General features: G+C 41.9%; 1 long non-coding RNA gene across 1 annotated transcript in view; it reads right to left on the minus strand.

The window, feature by feature from the left end:
• Nucleotides 1–3,043: 3,043 nt before the first annotated feature.
• LOC133094627 (uncharacterized) overlaps nucleotides 3,044–17,861 on the minus strand; it is a 34,436-nt gene continuing 19,618 nt past the window's right edge. Inside the window, exon 3 of the long non-coding RNA XR_009701483.1 lies at nucleotides 3,044–5,918. This is a non-coding gene — a long non-coding RNA (uncharacterized LOC133094627). The remainder of the gene's footprint in view (nucleotides 5,919–17,861) is intronic.

Genomic DNA, 17,861 nt, shown 5'->3' on the forward strand with positions numbered 1-17,861 from the left:
CAGAACCGAGTAGGATGAAAGGAAAGATCCCTAAAATTCCCCAAAGCAAAAGGATTCCCCTTGAAGAAAAAGAGGGAGGTGTCACTACAAGAAAATATATTTTAGTGTATTTTAAAATATTATTTTGATGACATGGGATTTGCTGCTCAGAGAATAGTATAATCACACCAAATGCAGTTAGTAGGACCTAAAACATTTAAGTGAACAGAATGGGGGGGGTCATTCTTAGGAGGGTTAGTGAAAAACAATTACTTTCAGTTGGTCTGTACAGTTAAAAAAGCACACAAGAAAGATAATGAAATGCGTACTGCACTCAACTCCCTCCAGCTGAACCAGGAAAAGCTGAAATGCCTGCTGGTCAGTCACTCCTCACCCCGCCCACTGCAGATGCAAGAGCCTCAGCCGAGCCCCGCCCCGTGTGAACACAGGGCCCACTGCCAAATCTATAATAGGGACGGTCACAGGTTTTTACTGTGACTGCAACAATTCAATAGGTTGACAACCTTTAGAGTCATACAGGCCCAGATTTTCGGGGACTAAGATGAACAGTTCTACTCAAGATTGACCGAATTTATAGCTTCCAGGACTGGAAATTCTTTTAAAATGATTATGATGAAAAATTTCAAACATACAGATAGGTGCAGAAAATCGGAGCAGGGACTTCCATATATCCACCCTTCAGATTTAACAGTTGTTAACAGTTTCCCACGTTTGCTTCATTTTTCTTCTGAAGTATTTTTAAAGAAAATTACAGACATTATGGCATTTCATCCCTAAATACTTCTTTAAACTACAGAAACAGTTTTCTACATAACATAATCCAATTTTTTAAGAAGACTATATTTTAGAGCAGTTTTAGATTCACAGCAAAATTGAGTGGAATGTACAAAGATTTCCTATACACTGCCTACCCTGCACATGCATGGCCTCCCCATTATCAACATCCACCACTAGGGTAATACATTTGTTAGTTGATGCACCTACATTGACACATCATCAGCATCCAAAGTCCATCGTTTATATTAGAGTTTGCTCTTGGTGTTGTACATTCTACGGGTTTTGACAAATGTATAATGACACGTATCCATCATTATAGTATCATGCAGAATAGTTTCACTCCCCTAAAAATCTTGGCAACCACTGGTCTTTTTACTGCCTCCACAGTTTTGCCTTTTCCAGAATGACACAGAGTTGCAATCATATAGCATAAAACCTTTTAGATTGACTTCTATCCTCTAGTGATATGCATTTAATCTTCTTCCATCTCCTTTCATGGCTTGATAGCTCATTTCTTTTTAGCTGTGAATAATATTCCATTGTGTGGATGTGCCACAGTTTATTTATCCATTCTCCTACTAAAAAACATCTTGGTTGAAAGTCAGCCCTCGACACAAGGGTTTGTAAAAAGAAAAGAAAAAAGAAAAAAAAAGAGAAAAGAAACAACAACAAAAACAAAACATCTTGCTTGCTTCCAGATTCAGGCAATTATGAATAAAGCTACTATAAGCATCCATGTGCAGGTTTCTGTGTGGACCTAAGTTTTTAGCAGAATTGAGTAAATGACTGCTGAGCATGACTGCTGGATTGTATGGTAAGAATATGTTTAGTTTTGGAAGAAACTGCTGAACTGTCGTCCAAAGTGCCTGTATCATTTTGTATCCCCACCAACAATAAATGAGAGTTCCTGTGGCTCTGCATCCTTGATAACATTTGGTATTGTCAGTGTTTTGGATTTGGGCCATTCTAATAGTGTGTAATGGTATCTCATTACTGTTTTAATTTACAATTACCTAATGGCATAGAATGTTGAGCATCTTTTCATATGCTTACTTGCCATCTTCTTTGGTGAAGTGTTCATTCAGGTCATTTGCTCATTTTAAAAATCATTTTTTAAATGTTTGTTTTCTTATTGTTTAGTTTAAGAATTCTTTGTTTATACTGGATAGCAGTCCCTCATCAGATATGTCTTTTTCAAATATTTTTTCTCGGCCTGTGGTTTGTTCTCATTCTCCTGACAGTGTCTTTCGCAAAGCAGAATTTTTCAATTTTAATGAAGTCCAGCTTATTAATTATTTCATAGATCATGTCTTTGGCGTTGTATCTAAAAAGTCATTGCCATATCCATGGTCATTTAGATTTTCTCCTATGTTATTTTCTAGGAGTTTTATAGTTTTGCCTTTTACATTTAGGTCTGTGATCCATTTTGAGTTAATTTTTGTGAAGGGTGTAAGATCAGTGTCTAGACTTTTTGCATGTGGATGTCCAGTTTTTCCAGCACCATTTGTTGAAAAAACTATCATTCCTCCATTGTATTATCTTTGCTCCTTTGTCAAAGATCACTTGACTATATTTATGGGGGTCTATTTCTGGGCTCTTTATTCTGTTCTATTGATCTATTTGTCTATTCTTTTGCCAATACTACACAACCTTGATTACCGTACGTTTACAGTAAGGCTTAGAGTCAGTCCTCTGATTTTGTTGTTCTTCAGTATTGTGCTGGCTATTGTGGATCTTTTGCTTCTCCATATAAACTTTAAAATTATAGTTTGTTGACATCCACAAAATAACTTGCTGAAATTTTGATTGGGATTGCTGTGAATCTATAGATCAAGTTGAGAAAAACTGAGGTCTTGGCCATATTGAGTCTTCCTATCCACAGATATGTAATCTCTCTCCATTTGTTTAGTTCTTTGATTTCTTTCATCGGAGTTCTGTAGTTTTCCTCATATAGAGATCTCGTATATATTTTTAAGTTTATATCTAAATACAGCTGACCCTTGAATAACACGGTATGAACTGCATGGATCTACTTGTATGCAGGTTTTTTTCAACAGATAAGTACTACAGTACTGCACAAGTCCATAGTTGTTTTTTTTCTGTGGATACAGAACTGTGGATTTTTTAAAAAATAACAGCTTTAACTATTTACAATAGCCAAGACATGGAAGCAACATGGATGGACCTAGAGATTATCATACTAAGTGAAGTAAGTCAGACAGAGAAAGACAAATATACGACATCACTCATATGAATCATAGGTGGAATCTAATTTTAAAAAATTATACAAATGAACCGATTTACAAAACAGAAACAGAATTACAGATATCGAAAACAAACTTATGGTTGCCAAAGGGGAAATGTGATGGGGGTATAAATCAGGAGCTTGGGATGAACATATCTACTATATATAAGACAGACAACCAACAAGGACCTACTGTAGAGCTCAGGGAACTCTACTCAATATTCTGTGATAACGTATATGAGAAAAGAATATAAAAAAGAATGAATATATGTATAACTGAATCACTTTGCTGTACACCTGAAACTAACACAACGTTGTAAATCAACTATACTCCAATAAAATTAAAATTAAAAAATAGAATAAAATTACAAAAAAATAAAAATAACAGCTTTATTGATACATAAATCCCATGCCATAAAATTCACCCTTGAAAAGTGTACAATTCAGTGTTTTTTCCTATATTCACAGAGATGTGTAACCCTCACCACTATCTAATGTAAGAACATCTTTATCACCCCCCAGAGAAACTCCATACCCATTAGCAGTCACTTGCCATTCCCCCTCCACCGTAGCCCCTGGAAACCACTAATCTACTTTCTGTCTTAATTACTTTGTCTGGATTTGCCTATTCTGAGCATTTCATATAAATGGAATCTTATAGTGTGTGGTCTTTTGTGTCTGGTTTCTTTCACTTTACATGTTTTCAAGGTTTACCTATGTTATAGCATGTATTAGTACTTCATTTCTTTTTATGTCTTAATATTCCATTGTATGGTAGACCATATTTTTTAAATTTATTTATGGCTGTGTTGGGTCTTCATTGCTGCGCGCGAGTTTTCTCTAGCTGCAGTGAGCGGGGGCTACTACTCTTCGTTGCAGTGCGCGGGCTTCTCATTGCGGTGTCTTCTCTTGTTGCGGAGCACGGGCTCTAGGTGCGTGGGCTTCAGTAGTTGCAGCACGTGGGCTCAGTAGTTGTGGCTCGCAGGCTCTAGAGTGCAGGCTCAGTAGTTGTGGTGCACGGGCTTAGTTGCTACGCAGCATGTGAGATCTTCCCGGACCAGGGATTGAACCTGTGTCCCCTGCATTGGCAGGCGGATTCTTAACCACTGAGCCACCAGGGAAGTCCCAACCATATTTTATTTATCCATTTATTAGTTGATGGACATTTGAATGATTTCCACCGTTTAGCCATTATGAATAGTGCCGCCATGAACATTCACATACAAGTTTTTGTGTAGATGTACATTTTCAATTTTCTTAGCTATATACCTAGGGTGGAATACCTTCTAAGTCATAAGGTTTTAATGTTTGACATTTGAAATGCCAAATTATTTTCTAAAGTGACTATCATCTTGTAATTCTTTATTGAAATAAGTATGTAAGGTCTATTTAGGAGAGTGATTGGTTTCACTGCTCTCTAAATATTTGCTAGCCTTGGCAAGGTGACTGAAATTCCCCTCATTCTTGGAGCTAAGACACTGAAAGCCCTGTGTTAAAAATATATTCATCTAAGAGAAATAAAATATGGAGCAATACCCAGTTAGAATGCGTTTATCAATTTGGCATAGGTAAATGGAACACCGGTCAGGCAAGTTTTGATAGGGGAACCAGGGGGAAAGGGGTGGGAGAGGGATAAATTGGGAGACTGGGACTGACATATATACACTACTATATATAAAATAGATAACTAATAAGGAGGACCTACTGTATAGCACAGGGAACTCTACTCAGTACTCTGTAATGACCTATATGGGAAAAGAATCTAAAAAAGAGTAGATATATGTGTATGTATAACTGAATCACTTTGCTGTACACCTGAAACTAACACAACATTGTAAATCAACTCTACGCCAATAAAAAAATATTTTTTTAAGTTTTGATAGGGGAGAATGGTCATGAAAGCTCCAGGTGCTTCAGCCTTGCTGAGGCTGGCTTGGAGGTAGATCAGAGTCATGAAGGAGGGGAGGGGGACCAATTTGGAGGAGCCTATTCTGAAGAAAACTGTGCAGTGGTACATAGGGCATGTATAACCATTTTGCCCAGGATTGATACTCTTTTTTGTTATTCTAGGGCTGAGGACAGAGCTAAACATTTGTCAAAATAAAATCGATCCTTATTTGATTTAACTTTTGAAAAGGAGTAAATTCAGTTGGATGGTAGTAGAAGTTTAACAACTGGCTCTCTGGAGGGGGGAAAAGCCCTATTTGTAGGATTTGCTGCTTTCTGTGATGTAATTACCCTTACCATGCCCAATTTCAAGCTACCAATGTCATGTTTTTGAACATGACATTGGGAAGGACAATGCACAATCGCTTTCTTGAGCCAGGAGGAGCCGACTCCAGCACCACTGGCTGAAGTGAGGGATGAAAACATCAGATAGAATCAGGGTGTGGCAGCTCATGGAACAGGCTAGACTAAGGAGTATGGGAGAAGGCAGAACGAAAGTAGGCCAGTCGCAGATGAGAAGAGTAACTTGGCATAGAAAAGTGGGTGTACGCAGGGCTGGTCACCCACACGTTTTGTAGGTTGAATCTTGGTGCAGCTCTGAGTTTCTCTTTTGCGATGCAGTCTTCAGAAACACAGCACCCTGCTTAAAAGGCTGCTGCCAAGGTTCTGTTGCACTGTGATAATCATGCAGTCAGCCAGGCCAAAGTCTTTTCTGTGTCGTGAGGCACCGGATGAGGCTTGCCTGGGCTGACTTCACCTTCAGGAGGCAGAAATGAAATCAAAGCGACAGGATAAATGGAAGCTTTCCCTTGTCTTTGGTGTGAGTCTATGTGGTGTAAGCATATTTTCCATCAGGAATTAGTTGCTTAGAGAAGAAAGAGCCAAGCAAATCTGGACCAGGTGTTCACTCCATTTAGTCCCAGAGCCAAGAAAAACCATCTTCTGGGCACTGGGAAGAAGAAAATGGAAAATGCCAATTAATGATCAGCTTTCAAATTGTTTCTACTCATCCAAGGGACTGGGTTTCATCTGACCCTCCAAGCTCCACTGGGCAACCGAACTTCATTTCTGCAGAGAATTTTCTAATAATCATGAGCAAAATCCTAGTGACTTTTAAAGACAAGAATTTTAAAGATAGGGACTTACCTGGTGGCACAGTGGTTAAGACTCCGCACTCCCAATGCAGGGGGCCTGGGTTCGATCCCTGGTCAGGGAACTATATCCCACATGCATGCTGCAACTGAGAGTTCACATGTCACAACGAAGATCCCGTGTGCCACAATGAAGATCCCGTGTGCCACAACTAAGATCTGGTGCAGCCAAATAAATAAATAAATTTTTTTTTTTTTTTTTAAAAGAGTTTTAAAGATAGATGACTTCCTCTAAGAAATCAAAGCTCTACCTGCAGCAGGGTCTTTAGGAAGCCAATACAGGCAGTAGAAAATGAGAAATTGAGTTACTCAAGCCATGAAGGACAAACAGAAGGCTGTGGGATGCCTCACAACCAGGCTGATGGATTTTTCACAGAATCGACGGGTGTTTTGGCAGAATTGTCCTGAGTAACTGGTTGCTTAGGTGACGTGCAGACACAACTTTCTTCTAACTCAATGGGATGCCAATTATCTTTTTCTTTACCTGCTAGATGCTAGGGGAAATAAATCTGTATATTTTAAGAAGGGGCATATATTTCCTTTGTGAATGAAATGAAACCAAGGGGATAAGTATAATAAATTATGAGTGCTCACTTATTCTGATGTGGAGAAAAGAAAGGTTGATTTTCCTTCCAGAGCAGCCCCTTGATCTAGCCAATCTGTTAAAGAATAATTGAACCAGCAACAATCACTTCCATGCAGTATCTACTAATTACGCTACTCTATAAACAGTCTCTGCATTCAGACATGCTAATTGCTAAAACGGGAACATTACATCACCAAGGGTGTCGTTAGAGTTTTAGCTACTCCCTGATTCAGAAGATCTAACCCTGAAATATGAAGGCTGTGTTTTTTTTCCCCCTTTTCTGACTGTGCTCTGACTCTCGTCTCTTATTCTGAAACCTCTGCTTCCTCCAAATTCAAGTCTTTTGTCTTCTTTTGTGTTATCAACCTCATAAGGTATCCCAAAATATACCATTTCTCTTAAATGATTCACACATTTAAAAAATTTTATTTAGTAAACTCCCAGACAGCTGAAAGAAAAAGCACCATGAACTGAGCCTGATATAATCCATTCAGGCCTCCATTTGTATCTTTCAAGTGAGAGACCTGGATTATGTGTCAATTAGGATTAGGTTCAACTGTAACAGAGACCAAGACAACAGTGGCTTAAATCAAACATGAGGTTATTCTCTTCCAGTAGTGAAGCCTGGTGCTAAGAGTATGGGGCTAGAACATTAACTCTGTGATCATCAAGGACCCAGGCTCCCTCTATATCATTGCTCTGCCATCCTCTGAACTTGACTTCCACCTCTGGTCTAGGATGGCTGCTCTAGATCAAGCTAGCATGTCCACATTTCTGCCGTCAGTGAAAGAGGGCACATTGCCTTTCTAAATGGTACCACCCAAAGTCACATTCAACATTTCCACTTTTAAGCCATTGAGTAGCTGCAAGAGAGTCTGGGAAATGAGGTGTCTATTCTGAGAAGCCATTGACCAACTAAAAGTTGGGGATTCTATTAGCAATGGAGGAAAGGGAGAACAGATATTGGGACGAGCTAGCTGGCTCTACCACACACTAGATTGATGATTTTGAAATTGTATCCTCAAAGTCCTAGGGTTTTGGTATGTTGCACAGAGGCTACTGTGGGTCTTGAATGGGGCGATGTGTGGGTAAATTTGCATAGGATCCCAGAATACTTATCAAAATCAGAGTATATATCCCCCCTTTTGAAGTGTAATTGTATTAGAACATTTCTGATGGGCGGCAGTGGTCTGGACTGAACCACTGACAGGTGACTGGTAAGAATTCTCAGGGCCCCAGGGGGAGGGGTGCTTTGAGTGGTGCCCTGGGTTGGTCAAGGGGAAATCTGATTCTGGAGCAGGCTGCTAATCCTGGACAAGGTCACGGTGAACTAGTGTTAGACCAGTTTTCAACGTTGACATCATATGGCGCTAACAGAAGCAACAGCAGCTGACAACTGGGCCTTGAAATTGGACTGATAAGATTCTGTATTTTTCTCTCTGAAAGGGTTGTGATCCAAGTGATGGCTACAGTAGAGTTTCTCAACCTTGGCACCCTTGACATTGTGGGCTAGATGATTTTCCATTGCACATGACTGTAATGTGTATTGTAGGATGCTTAGTAGCATCTCTGGCCTCTACCCATTAGGCACCAGGAGTATCTCTCCCATTGTGAAAACCAAAAATGCCTCCAGACATTGACAAATGTCCCCTGGGTGCCAAATTACTTATAGCTGTGAACCAATGGGCCAGAATCTAGGTAATGATGCACACTTTTGTACTTTGCTAATGGTTGCGCAATTTGGTACCAATCCTTTCATAAATGAGATACATAGCAAAGGCCTTAAATATGTCCATGACTTTAACTTAATCCCATTTCTTGGACTCTGGCCCAAGGAAACAATTTGCAAGAGGCTTTCTGTCTAAAGGTACTTGTTGTAGTACTATTTTCAATAGATGAAAAAATTAGAAACAACAAAAAATATTAAACAGTAGGGAAAGAATTAAATAAACCATGGTAGATCCATGTACCCATTAAAATGTGTTTTTGAGTTTATAATAACATGGGGAAATACTTAGAATGATAAGTGAGCAAATAAAAAAACTATGCCAAAAAAAAAAGACAAGTAGGAAACTCACTAAAAATGGTAGACCCTGGGGAGTGGGATCAGGAGTGATTTGTTTTTCCCTCCTTCCTTCTATCTTCCTGTAGTTTCTAAACTTTCTAAGCTCCCTATGAATGAGTTTATTCCAAAATGCAAAACAAAACTACAAAGAAAATCCTAATTAAAAAAAAATTCTGATGCCTGTCCTGGAGGATCCACAGACCTTTGTGAGCATTCCTGTAAGTGCATGCTGTTGGGAGAGAGGCCAAACAGATATTCCCTCCTGCGCCGAGGTGCCAGGCTTTGTGCCAAGTGACCCTGCCACCCTGGCCACAACCCACTGAACCAGGAATCCCTACTGAAGGCTCCAGTAGACTGGGCGGAAGGAAGCCCAACCACCTATGAGGAGGCTTGACTCCAGGCACTGGAGGTACTGTCAAAGAGGAGCCTTTGACACTGGATAGCGAAAAATAGGGCTAATCAAATCCTGTCTCTGGAAATGTACATGGAAAAACTCTCCAAGGAGGCTCCTCTGCCCCTCCTGAGAGATTAACAAGGACAACCAGACCATAAAGCAGCTGGGAATCCCGAGCAATGAGGGCTGTTATTCTGGTTCCTTGGGAAGCTGCGGAGATGGCTTTCCTTACTCCTTACTTTCGTACAAGAAGCACCTACCATACAGAGAGATGTAGGCAGAGTGGCCCCGGTGTCTGACAAAGCTCAGCTCCCTTTGGGTGTGTGTAGTGGACGTTATATGGGCAGCTGGAACCCTCCTCCCAGCCCTGCTGGTCCCAAAGGCCACTCCACAGATGAGTGTCACAGGAAACTTGTTAAATTCCAGATTCCAGGCTCCCCTCCTAGATAACTTCACTTAATAGTCTTGGAGAGTGGGGAACTCAAGAATTTGTATTTAAGAGTTCCCAGGTAATTCTGATGCACAGACCAGTTTCAGAACCAGTGTTTTACCCACTACTAAAAAAACTACACCATCCTGCTCTAACTCTGAAGTAACCCCTAACAGTAGGATGGCTCCTCAAAAAAATTAAACATAGAACTACCATAAGATCCAGCAATTTCACTCCTGGGTATGTAGCCAAAAGAACTGAAAACATGGTCTCAAACAGATATCTGTACACCCATGTCCATAGCAGCATTACTCACAATAGCCGAAAAGGTGGAAGCAACCCAAGTGGTCATCACAGATGAATGGATAAAAGAAATGTGGTATATACATAAAATAAGTCTTATTCAACCTTAAAAAGGAAGGAAATTCTGACACATGCTACATTGTGGATGAACCTTGAAGACATACTGCTAAGTGAAATAAGCCAGACGCAAAAGGACAAATATTGTACGATTCAACTTCAATGAGGTTCCTAAAGTAGGCAAATCCACAGAGACAGAAAGTAGAACAGGGGTTGCCAGGGGCTGTGGGAAGCTATTATTTCATGGGTACAGAGTTTCAGTTTTGGAAAATGAAAAAATTCTGAAGATGGATGGTGGTGACGGTTGTACAACGTGAATATACTTAATGCCAGTAAACTGTACACTTAAATATGGTTAAAATGGTAAATTTTATGGATATTTTACCACACACACACACAAAAACCCAACAAACCAGCAATGACTAAACAAAACAAAAAAAACCTATACAATTCTTTCTAGCAAGGAAATAAGCCACCTCAAAGAAATCAGAGCCAAGAAAATAATTTTTTTTTTTTTTTTTTTTTACAAAACACTGTCAGAGATAAAAATCTTTAGAAAAGAAAATTAGTTCAGAACAAGCTTCTTTCATCGTATCAGCGTCCCTTATCATAAAATAAACAGAGGGAAACAGGAAATGGGAGACTAAAATAAATCTTCTGTTTCAAGGAAAAATAAAATCATTCCTAAAAGTTTACACGCAGATCTTTCTGGAGCTTTCAAAATGTCTCTGAAATGTTGCAGTTCAAAGCTTTTCAAATACTATAGCCTCCACCCACTCCCCGGATATGCACTTACTTCCTCTCTTATAAACATAACTTCCTTTGTTGTTTGAACAGAGTCAATGACTCTGGGGTCTCCTTGTGGTTGGTGCCCACCGACAAGCCCTGTTCCTCGAATCAGCTGGGAAACCCTACAGGGTGGGCAGTGACTTGCCATAGACAAAAAGGAGGCAGGTCAGTGGGGGGACAGTGTGACAGAAGATGCTGTGAGTGGGGGGAGGCATCTATTAGGAGATCTCACAAATGTGAATGGCTGCTATCAGGGTGGTAAGCTGCTAATCAGTGTTTTCACAGATGAGACCAAAAAAAAAAAGCCAACTTTAAACAACTTTAAATACAGCTTGAGTGATGTTTAAGTTACCATTAGGCCTGTCTGCAAATGAGTGAAAATCCAAAACAACAGTGATTTAAATAGCACAGAAGTTTCTTTCCCTCCTTGTAAATGAATCCAGAAGGAGGGAGCTGGGCTGCTGTGATGGTTCTGTGAGGTTGTCAGGGACCCAGGCTCCTTCTGTCTTATCACTCTGCCACCCTCAGCTCACGGGCCAATGTGATGATTTGACTATTTAAGCTCCAGCCTTAACCAAGTCTAGATTCTGGCCCAGGAGATAGAGGAAGGCATGAAAGGGTCCCTTCCTTCTAATAAGGTAAGTTGCATGTAACCCTCCCACGTATATTCCACTGGTCAGAACATGTTCTCATGACCACACCTCGCTACAGGAGAGGATGGGAAATGGATCTTTATTCTGGGGAGCTGCTGCACAGCTAAGAAAGGGAAGGCTGATATTGGGGTCAATGGTTAGCAATCGTTGCCCCCAGGAAGTTACGTCAGAAGGTAGAACTCAGGACTTCTTTTTCACAAGTACCACAGACCTTCCACATGAGACTCTTCTAGGCCAATCGTCTCATTTAATCAATACAACTTCCCTGGGTTTGTGTTATTTCCACTTTACAAAGGTAGAATGATTCCAAGAGTTTGTGTCACTTATCCAAAGCAGCTCCATAAGCTATGCCGTTGGCCTTCCAATTCTTCAGAATCAGCCTTGAGTGGTCACAAAGCCCCTTCCTCCGTAGCACCGAGAGGGGCAGGTGGATGGGCCTGGGTATGGCTGTGTGGGTCTCTCAGGGTCTCTCAGCTCCAGGCATGGTCACCTCTACACATTTATGTCTTCCTAACTCCGAACCCTGCCACGCAGGACTCCAGGAGCCCATCACATGGCAAACTGTACACATCACCCCAGCCCTGCTCTTACCCTGGAGGCTGGAAACCCTAGGCTGGGCCGCCGGCTTGCTTACTTTTCAAGTTGATGTTAGCATTCTGGGGCAGATTCACTCATCCCCGATTTGCAGCTGTACCCACTTTTGTTGAGGACATGCGTGTGCTGGAAGGGTGGGAGGGCGCTTACTGCAGACCCCAGAGAGCCAAAGGGAAAAAGGAGCATCAATCCCGAGCTGGGCTCCCCCGGGGCTGAGACATCTGTTGTTAGGAAGGAACACCTAAAACTAAAAAGAAACCGCCTTTGGCTGGCTCTGTCTTCTCTTGATGGTTATTTGGGTTCCTTTCATACTTTCAATGAACTCTCTTGAGGGATTAGGAAATTTAATGTTTAAATCATTGAGGATGAGGAATGAGCCAAGAAGAGTAACTTTTAAGAAAGAGACTAGTTCTGTTCTGCCTACGAACTGCCCGTTCCACCCCCTGGCCGGTGTGTGCAGCCTGACTGTTCTAAAGCACACGGTGTCTGCATTGCTTGGGGAGGACCACAGAGGCTTCTTGACTCCACACTAGGTCATTCCACATGAGCTTGGGGCTGACTCCCTAAAAGCACGTCTCCCGTGAAGAGGACAGAGTCTGGGTCACCCATTCCTTCGGCAGACCTCCAACTCCACAGATCACACCCCTCCACTACTGTCCTTCTGACCACTACAGAGAATCCTTCTGAAAAGCTCTTAATTTCTGTTTTAAAATACGTTTCAATAAAAGACTTAAAAGTAAATGCTTGTTTATTATAAATTCAGAAAAGAAACTAAAAAGAAGGGAAGAAAAACTGCCTGTTATTCTATCACCCAGAGATAACCGTGACTAACCTTTTGTATATTTTTCTAAGCACATATACGTGTATGTTCTTATGCACATGCGTGTGTAAAAAGCTTTTGAAAAGCAAATATGGCCTCAGACTATTTTATAACCAGCTTTTTACCACTTAGCAATAGGCCACAGACATCTTTCTATGTCAATAAATATATACCTACAATATTTTTCTTAGTGACTGAAGATATTACATTGTACCATCATTTTTTTAAAATCCCCTACTGTTGGACAGTAAGATTAGTTCATTGCGCTATTTTTGGAAAAAATTATTACTATGATTATTATTATTACTAAAGATCTTAGGGCACGTGCTTGATTATATCCTTAGAATAAACTCCTAGAAGTAGAATGCTAGGCAAATGCTTTGCAAACTGTTAGGATTTTTTTACATGCATGGTCAAATTTATCTGTAGAAAAGCTGTAATAATTTACATTCATCTCCCATGTATGAGGAGATTCCCGATGTTCCAGTTTACACTAGACACTACGTTTTTCTTTAAAGTCCTGGAAAGTCAATGACATTCTGTAATCTTTTGGGCAAGAACCACAGTTGCATATCCATCCTATACACAAAGCTTTCCTTCCACGACAGCTCCAGCTGAGAAGTCAGGCCCCCAAAGGAGCCAAATTAGACCCAAATTCAAATATATCTGGGTCTCAAAACATCCTCTCATTTCCATCAGCCTCTGAACACACATCTGGCCAAACAACTCTCTTTGTGATTTGTGACCTGGACTGGATTCAACACTGACCTAGATAGAGAGCACTTTGGATCTCATTACCCGCCCTCCAAGCCATCTGGTGCTGGCTAAACAGGTTATCCACGCAGTAGGAACCTCCATCCCTCAACCAGCTTTCTTCTTGCCAGGTTTCTTCCAAAAAAAATATTTTCTACCTAGCTCTTTACACACAAAAAAGAGGAATATGGACTATCTTTTGCATATCTTAACCTGATAGACAAGAAGCTTATTTTTTAGAACTTAGCAATTCTACAGATTCAATCACAGCTCCCTGGATGTCCCAGGAGACAGTGAAAAGGGAGAGAAGGGGAGAAGGAATGAATTCCCATGGTCACAGGACTGGGGCCTGAGGCGTTGCCTCTGCATGTTATCTCACTTATGTTAATATTTAAAATATTTGTGGTTGGGGGGAAATGCCAATTATCTTCAAAACAGAGAATCTGTTCTTGGCTACAAGTGTTTTTTCAAATTCCTAGAATTAAAGCAGATTGTTCTTCCAGGCTCATGAGCTATTTTTACCTGCAAAAATATGGAGCACACATACCTGTTCCCACGTTCATCTATGTGCACGGACGCTGGGGTTCGTTACTGCCCCTTAGCTCTGTTGAAGGCAGAGCTAAGGGACAGTAAGCTTGGTGCTTTACCACCTTTGCAGAAGTGTACTGCTGTGGGGTGAAGGACTGTCTTCCTTCATAATTACTCATTTTCTCAAATGACATTTTGGGATTTTTAAAAGCAGTCATGGAAAACAACACAGTTACAGAGAAAACAAACTTATGGTTACCAAAGGGGAAAGGGGCAGGGAGATAAATGAGGAGTATGGGATTAACAGATAACACTACTATATATAAAACAGATAAACAACAAGAACCTACTGTAGAGCACAGGGAATTATATTCAATATCTTGTCATAACCTATAATGGAAAAGAATCTGAAAAAATATATATATATAATAATATATATAACATATATATATATCTGAATCACTGCTGTACACCTGAAAGTAACACAATATTGTAAATCAACTATATTTCAACTTTAAAACATTAAAATCAGTCATATAAAGCAAAATAGACCTATTTTTTTAACCTCTATTGTTCACTGTGTTGTGTTCTTATGGTCTCTCTTCTTTTGACCCTGGCATTTCTTTACTCATGCACAACATCCTTATCGAGGGCCTCCTGTGGGCAGAGCCCTCCGCTGGGTACCGTGGAAGGCCTCAAGACAGAATCCCTCGTCCAGCTCTGTCCCCAGCCAGCTGTCATGAAGGCATCCCTGCACTTCACACAGCCACAGTTTATGCACCTTTAAAACAAGGCACCTGGCCTTACTGCCCACAGGCACTGACTCCCCTGCACTTGTGGGCTCCTCACGGCCCGGTTGCAGGGGGTGTCCTGAGCAGGCTCTGGCTGGCATCCCAGGCCACAGGTCAGAGAGACACATGGCTTGCTCTGGAAGTGAAGCAAGTCAAAGCTGGGCGGAACCCCGCCCCGAGGCATGCCCACAATCAAGGGTAAGCCCGACGGATGCTGAGGTCCTAACAAAGGTGTCTGATCCAAACTAACGCCATTGTAGTCATATATCTGTGGCTCTATTAAAATGTTTTGTGATGAAAATTTTCAAAAATACGCAATATAGACAGAAGAATAAAATGAAAACTCAGGCACTCATCACTCAGCTCCAACAATTTTAACTCTGCCCCGACCCTCCGAATCCCAGACATCCTGTCATTTTACCCGTAAGTGCTTCAGTGCGTGTCTGTAGTTAGAAAGGATGTTTTAGGGCTTTCCTGGTGGCGCAGTGGTTGAGAATCTGCCTGCTAATGCAGGGGACGCGGGTTCGAGCCCTGGTCTGGGAAGATCCCACATGCCGCGGAGCAGCTAGGCCCGTGAGCCACAATTGCTGAGCCTGCGCGTCTGGAGCCTGTGCTCCGCAACAAGAAAGGCCGCGATAGTGAGAGGCCCGCGCATCGCGATGAAGAGTGGCCCCCGCTTGCCACAGTTAGAGGAAGCCCTCTCACAGAAACGAAGACCCAACACAGCCAAAAATAAATTAATTAAAATGAATAATGCTAAAAAAAAAAAAGGGTGTTTTAGAAATATAACCGCCATGCCGTTATCCACAAAATTAACAGTTATTCCTTAATATCAGGTTAGTTCTCTTAAAGATGTCTTTTTAGGGCTTTTTTTCAAATCAGGATCCAAACAAGCCTCACCCTTTTGTTTTGATGGTCCCTTCTGTTCTGTAACAGTTTCCACTCCTTTGTAAATTTTCATTTCCTTGCAGTTGGTTTGTTGAAGACACCAGGTCATTTATTTTGTAGGATGTCCCACGTTCTGGACTGGGCTGCTTGCTTCCTTGTAGTGTTGCTTAATCTGTTCTTCAGTCCCCTGTACTCCCTGGAAACTGGTAAGACATCTAGAGGCTTAATTTCAGGATCAATTTTTTTTTTTTTTTTTTTTTTAAGGCAAGAATGTGTCCGAGTTGATGCTGTGTATTTGACATTGCATCCCCTTAGGGAGCACATCTGGTCTGGTCATCCCACTTATAGTGACAGATCAGAGGGCTCAGGTAGCTAAGTAAGGGGGTGACCTTGACAGGAAGCAGAAGAGATGGGATTTGGACCTTCTCAGTCTGATTCCAGAATCCACAATTTTAGCCCCTCCCCCATCTTTCAGGAAAAATAAGTGCTCCACTTTCATACCTTTTTCTCTGTTTCTGGACTCCTGTACCCACCACCCATCTTTCCCCTGTACCAAGGACAAACACCACTAGTTGTAGGTCAGATCCCGTAGTTTAAATTGGGGAGGAACACAAGGTCAGTGCTTTCAAGCACAGGAGGTCCAGGTGTGGCTTGGGTGCTCCTTCTGTCCGCTGGGTCATGGTCAGAGGTGTAAGAGGTGGGGAGGGTCTGGGAAGGGGGTGGCATCTGACAAGAGTTTTCCTTGGCCACTGCATTTCTCTCCAGCCCTAAACCCTTCAGGCTCTGGCTGCAAGAGCCTGGGACCCCATGGCGCCAAATGTCAAAGGGATTGAGAATGACTATGAAAGTGTGATCACATTTCCAGTCTTTATCATGAATTTCCCATTTCCTTATTTTGCCTTCTTTTCATGCCCTCTTCTGCCATGATTTTTCTCTCGGTTCCTCTTGGTTTCCACTGGCCTCATCTGTCTTGTCCCTCCCTCATGGGACAGGGGCCTTTTAGAACAATCCCACACTGAAATTACACGCCAAAGGCAGTCAAGGTAGCAAGAGAAAGGTGGGCATCATAGGTGCTGACCTCTGAAGCCTCTGCAAGTCCTAAATCTGAGGGTCTACCTTCACCTTGCACATAGGGAGAGACTCCCACGAGAGACTCCTAGCCAGTTCCTGGGCACAGGGACCCCAGGGAGCTGAGGGGTGGAGAAGGCAGAGAAACAGGAGAAGACTGGAGAGAGAAAGACCATCTGATGGGAAACAGAGAAATCCCTCCCAGCGGGCTCTGGTGCTGTGTTTCTCTTTAGTTCACCAAGGTTGTGTTCTTTCTGTCCACGCATGAGCTGGGCTACAGGCCTCAGGCCTCCTAAAGGCCGCGGATGTATTTGTTCTTGCCTTTTGTGGTGGTGATTACCTTTGTGCACTGCTCTCCTTCATCAAGGAATATTTGTAGAGATTCTTACCACTTACAAGGTCGTGAACCCTCACAATGACTCTTAGAGCGAAGGATCATCATCACACTCACGGTCACTTGAATACAAGACTCAGAGCCTGTAAATGCTTCAGGCTCCCCCATGATGAAGCGGCTGGGCCAGGACTTGAACCCATGTCCCTGGAAAGCTGAGCATCTTCCCCTATGACCACTCCCTACCCCCAACCCGCCCACACAAGGTTTGCTTCAGAGAAATAGGAAGGGCTTGGGTGTCACTTTCTTCAGGACCCAGTGACTCTTCTTCCCAAGAACTCGGTTGAGAGCGCCGGTTCCACGTGCTTTGTTTGTGGTCAGCGTCCCGTGGGAAAGGGTCAGCTGGCTGTTCAGAGTGGGACAGAATTTTTGGTGAGGCCTCCCTTTCCCGCTCTAAGTAATGAAAGCATTGGTACTCCCAGGGGGGGTCTCCTTGGGACACATTCCTTGTTGTTATTGCTATTGATGTGGTTTGTGGTTTTGCCTTTTTTTTTTTTTTTTAAACATCTTTATTGAAGTATAATTGCTTTACAATGGTGTGTTAGCTTCTGCTTTATAACAAAGTGAATCAGTTATACATATACATATGTTCCCATATCTCTTCCCTCTTGCATCTCCCTCCCTCCCACCC

Source organism: Eubalaena glacialis, chromosome 7 (assembly GCF_028564815.1).
Source record: "Eubalaena glacialis isolate mEubGla1 chromosome 7, mEubGla1.1.hap2.+ XY, whole genome shotgun sequence".
Classification (NCBI taxonomy): domain Eukaryota; kingdom Metazoa; phylum Chordata; class Mammalia; order Artiodactyla; family Balaenidae; genus Eubalaena; species Eubalaena glacialis.